The sequence below is a fragment of the Glycine soja genome, chromosome 9 (genome assembly GCF_004193775.1).
Source record: "Glycine soja cultivar W05 chromosome 9, ASM419377v2, whole genome shotgun sequence".
Taxonomy (NCBI): Eukaryota; Viridiplantae; Streptophyta; class Magnoliopsida; order Fabales; family Fabaceae; genus Glycine; species Glycine soja.
Window position 1 is genome coordinate 9,257,732 of NC_041010.1, and position 8,879 is coordinate 9,266,610.

General features: G+C 32.1%; 1 pseudogene; it reads left to right on the plus strand.

The window, feature by feature from the left end:
* Nucleotides 1-341: 341 nt before the first annotated feature.
* On the plus strand, nucleotides 342-5,059 carry LOC114368140 (annotated as a pseudogene).
* Nucleotides 5,060-8,879: the final 3,820 nt, after the last annotated feature.

Genomic DNA, 8,879 nt, shown 5'->3' on the forward strand with positions numbered 1-8,879 from the left:
TACAAACATTGCAATGAAATTATTACCAATGCATATGAAAAATGGGATACATTGTACATGTGCACAGGCTTCAATAAGAAGTCTCCCTATCCACTTGTTGTGCTTCAAACAGGTAAATCATACTTAACCAATTTTATTATATAAGGAAATTTTCTTATACATCATATCTTTTTTGTTTTCCCAAATAAAAAACTAATTTACCACTATGGGACAAATCAAAAAGGAAGATGGATCTCCATTCCATAGAATAAAACTAGAGACAAAAAGACATCCAACAAACATATTTAAAGCCTTTTAATTAAGTGTTACCAGAAAAAAGTTTGGTCTTCAACAGAATAGTGATGAACCTGATTTGGCAGAAGCAGAACTGGATGACAGTCTTTGTCTCCTTGCTTTATCAGCTTTTTGCAAGTAATGTTGATGAGATTGGTGTTTGGTCCTTGCAAGGTAAGAAGGACCTCAATAGATTAAGTATTTAAATGTGCACAATGAAATGGAGATTTATAAGAAAAATCTAAATATAAAGTCGTATCGAATTATCTACATTTGATAATCAAAAGAAACCAATCCAAAAGAAAACATCATTGAAGATAAAATTTGCTCAGTCCATTCTGATTATTGGAGGAGGTCCCACTGGTGTGGAACTTGCTGGAGCAAGGCTTCTGGAATTCGTAGGGGCAAAAGCCGGGGATAACACTCTAAATTGGTTGAAATCAAAGAATGTTGTGGTCAAACTAGAGCAATCAGTTGACTTGAACGCATTCACAGATGGACAGAAGATATATCAAACTTCAAATGGAGAGACCATTGAGGCAGATTGTCATTTCTTATGTGTAGGGAAACCACTTGCTTCAGCATGGCTTAAGGAAACTGTGTTGAAGAATGACTTGGATGGTCAACGTAGGATCAAGGTAGATGAAAGATTGAGGGTCAAGGGCTGGAACAACATTTTTGCAATTGGAGATGTTACAGACATTCCAGTAAGTGCTTGCCATTAGTAACAAGTATTCAGCTTCTCACAATTATATATTGTAGTTACCTTCTTTTATAACAAACTCAATAAGTTACTAAGTCTTGTGCTGTTTTGTATTATTCTCATGAGCTACACTAAGGTCATGGTTTATTGCCTGGGTTTTGGCCAGAATTTAGTTTCTTCTTACTGGTAATGAAAATATTGATGCAAAATGGATGAGTATATTATAAGCTAATGAAACTAGTATTCCTCAAAATTCTATTTGTCTTGAGTAGTTGAGTAGAGGCTTTACTACCTACCCATATCTTTCATTATTGTTCTTTAGGTCTTTTCAGTGATTTTGTTGGGAAAGTGTTTGAATCCTTGAATTCAAAGACAAAAGTTTAGCATGTGATATCAAATTTTAGAAGTGGACCTATATGCATAATTCCCTATAGATTTATGTGATTGTATTAGTATTACTTGGGATAGGAGTCTCTTTGATTTTGTCCAATATAAATTGGTTAGATGCTATAATCTGTGGCATTTAAATCTCTCTACAAACCACCTAATAGGAGGGTTTTTAATGGAAATCTATACAACAGGAAATCAAGCAAGGGTTTTTGGCACAGCAGTAGCCTGAAGTGGTTGTGAAGAACTTAAAGGTGACAATAGAGGGAGGAGGAGAATGAAGGATGGAAAATTACAAGCCACATTCAGAAATAGCAATAGTTTCACTCGGGAGGAAAGATGTTGTAGCACAGTTACCATTCTTGACAATAAGTGGAAGAATTCCAGGATTCATCAAGTCTAGAGATTTGTTTGTTGGTAAAACAAGAAAACAAATGGGACTCAATCTTGTACACATTTGAATGTGTCCCTTAAACAATTTTCTTATTTCTAAAACTTTGTTTTCTGAATGAATACTTCAATACAGCAGTTGGCATTTCTTCTTGTTGGATGAGAAACTATAGGAAGAGTATGAGAAAATATCTCTCAACTATTTCTGTTTTTTTTTTTGTTTTTTAAGGAAATTTTCGAAACTTAATAATAGATTTTAGATCAGGAATTGACCGCTAAGTCGTGTTGAATTGTTTTAAGAAACAGTTATAAAAATCTCCATAAAAAATCAGAAGGAACTTATATAATTTTGGTTTCCTTCAAATAGATAATGTTTTAATTTCTCTGAATGAGCCAATTGGTGCTGTAAAACCAGGAGTTACTGACCAACAAGGAGAAACTAACCTTTCTGTATGCAACTATTAATTGAATATATCTTTTCATATTAGTATAATTCACTTCTATATATATATCAAATCATCTTTTCAATTAGAATATTCATGTGATGTATCATTTATTTCATTTTTTTATGTTATTTTGGGTTTTATCTCAATGAAGTAACATAAGTTTTGAAAGAGAGCACACAAGTGTAAAGACCACGATCAGAATTTAAAACTATATCTCTAACATGCTGATAGAGTCATAGGAATTAAAAGGTCAGTCAGAAAATGTATTGAATAAGATAGACCAAGCACAGGCTAATGGCTATGAATAGTGAAAATGAAAGACAACTTAATCCATTGATTCATGAGTTTTGAGATTCTAGAATGAAATGTCTTTAGTTTTGTTGTTTTGTTTTGCATCCTTAGGTTCTATTTTTTTCTATTAAGATTAGATACCTGTTTGCAAGAGAATTATATATATGTAGTCTCACACTCTCTCTATTCCCACCAATTAACTATCAATAACAAAAACTGACTCAGGCCCTACATGCTTATATTTATCCTATTTTGCTTAACATTCACCTGCCAATAATCTATTTGATTGAAATAAGTGAAAATCCTATCCTCCTCCTCCCAACACCTAGGCGAGGACATTTTATAGGTCGAACATAAAATCACTCAAGGGCATCCCAATGAGAAAGAAAAACTAGATTTCATATCAAGCAATTACCAACTGTATCATTTAAAACAAAGCCACAGAGCTCCACCTGATTAGTTTGAGACATCATCATATTATAAATCAAACAAGTACTAACACTATGCAATCATCTATCTTTCATACTTCTAGTATCGTGTTTAAATTATGATGCATATCAAATCATCATGAAATTCCTCCAAGGTCATTATTTGAGTTTGTTAAAACAGGCATTTAATATGTCATGCACATTTCAGATAAATTTCAAAGTGTACAAAAAAAATTCAGATGCTCAGGTAAATATCTGAAAATATAACCAAAGAAGCTATTAAACACTACTAGTGAGTTGTATGAAAGGAAAGAAAATAAGGTTTATCATTTTGTACTTGAAAAAAAAAACACGCATTATATATTTTTCTTACCTGCTTTCTTTTACTATTCTGTCCCACACCAATAGAAGGAGAATGACTGGGATTCACTGATTGAGCTTGCAGTAATTCACTTTGCTCTAATGCATACTTGTTTGGCACTCTTATTTCTGCCTCCTACACAACATCAAACACATTCATGCCAAGTTATTCCTAGTGTTTTCATTTTAAAACTAGAATACATTATCTTCTTTTGCTTCAAATGTTTCAAGTATAAAGATACATCACTTGGGAAATTAAAAGCATCAATTTCCTTTTTGCTACCAGCCTAGCTATCTTTCTTCCCCTTGGTTATATATGGTTCAAATTTATTCCACATATTGGGCATTTTGAAAGAATGAATAGTTAAGGCTTAGGTAAATATTCTTTATGTTTTACATGCTTTGTCAAGACATACAATTCTAACATATGTACTAATTCGTAGCATCAAATCAACAATAGTAAACCAATGTGAAGTGGCTCTCTTACCTTTCAAAAATTAACATATATTCCAGAGAAAGCAAAAATAATGTTTATATTCCAGGTAAATACTGCTGAAGAATATATGTTGGCCCAAGTAATCACAGAGCTAGCTAATATTTTCAAAAACTAATAAGTCTAAGACGAGGTATTTCGTCGATCGAAAACAAAATGTAACTTTGTGTTATAGTGAGAATACTATATATTAAGTTTAGCTATAAACTTCATTTCATTTAAATAGAACTTTTAAAATATAAACTACTCCCATACAAGCATCTTAACTGTTTTTTTTTTTGTAAAGTAAAACTTTTGTTGTATTTCAAGGTGCTCTAGTCAATGGAATTAATCCTTCTTATTTGGTGTACCATGTTGGCTACACCAAATTGTATCTTCGAGCAGGGCAGGTATATGTCTAAAGTCCAAGTTTTCTGTGCAGGGGTGGAAGTCATACTTTATACTTTTTGTTTTCTTCCACTGCTTCATGTTGGTTGGATTTATAACTACCTCTCCTTAGTTTGGCATTGGAATCGTATTTCATGTTCAATTGCACTTTGAAGAGCTGTATGCCAGTCAAAGTTTATCAACCATTTGTTTTTGCTAAATTATTAGTTTCTGCTACATAAATTAGTATCTTGTTTTTGAACCATGAATCTTTTGCGTAGCAGAATTTTAAATTATATTATGTTTTGGTTGAGTTTACATTGTGGTATCTCTTAGTTATTCTTGTGTTTTGTAGATTGATGCACCGGAGAATAAGAGAAAACAGGTTTTGCAGGGAATACTTGAGATTCAAAAATGCTTCCGTGGTCATCAAGCTCGTGGTTATTTCTGTGAACTTAAGAATGGAATGACAACATTACAATCATGTACTGCCAGTAACTATATAATTTTCATTTGGAGCTAAAGTATCAATTATTGTAGGCATTATGCACATTTTCTTCATTTTAATTAAGATTTGTGAAGTAAATGCTTTCATAAAAATATAATGATAAATGAAATGTCAGTGCAATTTGGCTGGTACTTCCAAAATATTATTCAAAAACCTAATTGATGCTATTTGAATTAAGAACTTTAGATGCCTAAATCAATGACTCAAATCATAAAATTTTCACGGCCTCTCAGGTGCTTATTTATAACCTTAGTTCTACTTTGTTTTTAAATTGCTATTTTTGTTGCGTTGCAGTTATTCGTGGAGAAAATACAAGAAGGAGATATGGTGTTATGGTGAAGTCTTCAATAACAATTTATTCTAGAAAACTGGAGGAGATCCATGCAATCATACTATTACAATCTGGTTAGAATGATTCTGCTTTCTGTCAAAAGTTATTGGAGATGATGTTGATTTGCTTATCATCTGTTTCCTTTTCTTGCAGTAATTTGAGGTTGGCTGGTAACAAGGGATGCTAGTCATGTAAATAGGTCAAAGACATATCCTGAAAATGCTAAACCTAGGCGAAAGTCCTTTATGGAGATAATACCAGAAGTAAAGGTATTTTGCTGTGAACTTACATTAGTCTTGTTTTCTCCATGTCTTAGTTTAGATATCTCCATCTATGTGGTTATTTTTCAGTTGTATTATGTTAAAATGTAATTTTTCCCGTTCTTATTAATTCTCTCAGATGAAAACTTGTGATGATTTAGAGTTCGAAATCTAAGTTCATGCAATTTTCTGTAAGTTTGAAATCAAGTACTTTAATACTCCACCGAGCATTCCATACGGCTTGATATAGGACTTAGACACCCCATATTACCCAAGTCCCAATCATATTCAGTTCATTTTAACCCACCAACCACTACTATTTCTTAGGCTAGTGTCTATGGGTGAGGGAAATTGAGATTACCAATGTTTTTTTAATGTATAAAAACAAGTTATACCTGTTTAAGATTCTTGTCATTGGTATGCACTGATTAAAATTAGCATGAATGCATATTAGCAATGTTTGCTTAGCACATAAATTCTTTGATATTATGGGAGACACGAGAGTCACTTTTCGAGAGACACTTTTCAAATAACCAATTTGAAATTATGCCTGAGACGTCAACCATGGAGTTGATATACCTTTTGAGGGATTGGGTGCAAAGACATTGGAGGAAATTAAAAGATCTAAACATATTGGCCATTGACTTAGAAAAGATTTATGATAGGGAGTCTTGTGGAAGGCATGGGAGAATAGGGGAGTTCGTGTTGCTTACATTCAGGCCATATGTTGCCAATGATATGTATGATGAGGTTAAACCAACATGCACACACACATGGTGTGGCCATCGAGGATTTCCCTATAACTATAGGTTTATACCAATGGTTAACCCTGTGCCTTATTCCTTTTATTTTGGTTTTGAATGTTCTTATTCATCATACCTAGGAGCTTGCGACTCAGTGCATGCTTTTTGCACATGATATATTTCTAATGGTAGAGTTGAGAGATTGAATTGATGGTAAACTAGAGTTATGGGGGAAGCTTAGGAATCACTTGGTTTCCATTTAAGTAGAAATAAAATGGAGTATACAGAATGCTTGTTCAATATCATACACACTAGCATTGACTGAGGTAAAAATTGGAGATAATATGTCCCAAGTCACACAGTTTAGTTATCTTGGATTTATCAAACAAATGACAGAGGAAAAGAGATGCAAATCATAGGATTCTGAATAGGGTGGATTAATTTAGTTTATATATATATATATATATATATATATATATATATATATATATATATATATATATAGGCACACAAATATGTTCTAAAAATATAAGTTCCTTTGAGCAAACTAGAGAAAGTTATGATTCAATAGTCTATAAAAAATTTATAAATTTTCCCGTTAAGGAAGATTAAAAAACAAAATTCGTTGTTTCCAGCTTTCACTGGTAAACAGCCAAATATAAAAATATTATGTCTTTGTTATTGGTAATTGTTCTAACTATCATTTAAACCTTTTAGCTGAATGCTACCAAAAACTATTTTGATGGTGTGTTTCAAAACATAACAAACCCCACCCTCATTCTTGATTTAGCAGGACTTGTCCAAAGAGCCGGTTCAGAATCTGGTTTCAGCTTTAGCAGGACTCCAAAGGCGGGTTGACAAGGCTGATGCAATTGTGGAGCAATTGTGGAGCAAAAGGAAGAAGAAAAAGCCATTATTGTAGTAGTGGTAGGAGAAATCATTGAAAGAGATCTCAAATTAAATAATTAATATATCTAAAATTTTGATTTGTAAAATATAAAAAAAAAGAGTATTCAAATCATAGAGATGTTCAAAAATCAGAATCCTAAAGCAGAAACATATTTTGTCTTTCAATATATTTGATAATTTTTTTAAAAAAATATAGTTAAACTCAGTTGATATTTTAAATTTATTTTATTAACCGTTAATGTAACATAATTTAACTATACTATATGTAAATAACTTGTTTATAGATAGTATTATCTTATGCAACCAGATGGATTGTTTTTTTAATAATAACTAGAAATCAAACACAAAATTATACGAATTAATATATTAAAATTAATTTTTTTAACAAAATTATAGGAATTATAGAAATCAAACTCTTATTATCATTTGTAACACGATCTTATTATTTGAAGCAATTTTTCTTTAATAACCTTATTACAGTTAAACCAGAAAAGCAAAAAGCTACCCATTCAATTCTTTCTTTTCCAATAACTGTTAATATCCATTATGTCTCTAGCAATCAAGTCTTGAATAGAGAACATTAGGAGTGAAAATAGGTAGGTGTTGGGCAGCCTTAGTTGCCCATGCAATGAGGGAAAAGGTGAAAAGATAGTAGAGTCAGCAGGTGCATGTTTGTGCAGTTTGGTTTAGTTGTTATCTTAAAGGTAAAACATTTGAATTTTTTTGGCTTCCATTCAGGTCAACATTACTATATTTGACTATCCAGGGCCCAAAAGAGGCTGAAGGGGTATAGCATATTTGACTTACTACTATTTATATTTACAGAGAAAACTAGGCCATTGACATTGGAAGACTGCATATATATTATAACAAAAAGGAATTAAAATGTCCAACCCCTACAATTTCTATCTAACTAACATGGTAATTAACTAATGAACAAATATAAAAAAAATCAACTAAACTTATTGCATATCTACATAAATTCACAATGCCTATGTATTTAGAAGCTTAAGATCCTGAGTGCTGATAGTATAATACCTTTATGGATCTAACTCTGCTTAAACCTTTTTGCACTCTACTCTCCAGGTTCTTGAATTCCTTTAGACTGAGAGAGCTAACAGCATCACGAAGGATGTGCCTGGAATGCAAAAAATGACATTGAATTTTTTCATTTCAATGGAGAATTCTGCTGAATAATATTTTTAACAGAATGTAACATTGACCTGTTTGGATTCTGAATGTCTCTGATTTGTCTTTTTAATTTTGACGTGTCTTGATAAAACTGTTATTCATAAAAAAGTGTCAACCAGTTAGAGAAACCTTGTGAAGGAGCATTTTTTCAACTAGCTGCAGCTGATACCATTTTTTCTACTAAATTGGTTTGTGCAATTTTTCTCAACAAGAATTTTTGCAAGTTTGTCACTATTAAGTAAAAATCTAAATTCAAAAGATTTTCTAAAAACCCCTTACCAAACACACAACAATAACAATAAATGTCTTATCTAGTGATGAAATAAACACATCATATGTTCTACTCTAGTCACTCATGTCTTTCAGTGGTCTTCTTTGTATATGTCAAAATAATTGCACCAATATGTATTTGTGTACAATTCTTGCCCACACAACATTATTAAGATTTGGAATTAAAAAAAATCTATTTATAGATTCTTTATGTGTCCTTTTAATTAGAGCAGTTGATAACAACATTGTTTTGGTAAATATTCCTCAAAAGCAAAACAACTCCACAGAGGAACCAATGATATTGTTTGGTACAAAGAGACCAAATGGGCAGCAGAATGTGCAAAAGCTCAAGCAGAAGCTGAGCTTTCCAATGCTAAACAGACAGTGAAAGATCTTTTCTCTATGATTGGGGAATCTATGTACAAGGCAAAAGCCGAAATGCGAGACATGGCACCACTAAAGAAGTATGTCAAACCGAGAAACGATGATAATCAGTATTCACAAGTTATGACAGAATTGGAACATGCTAA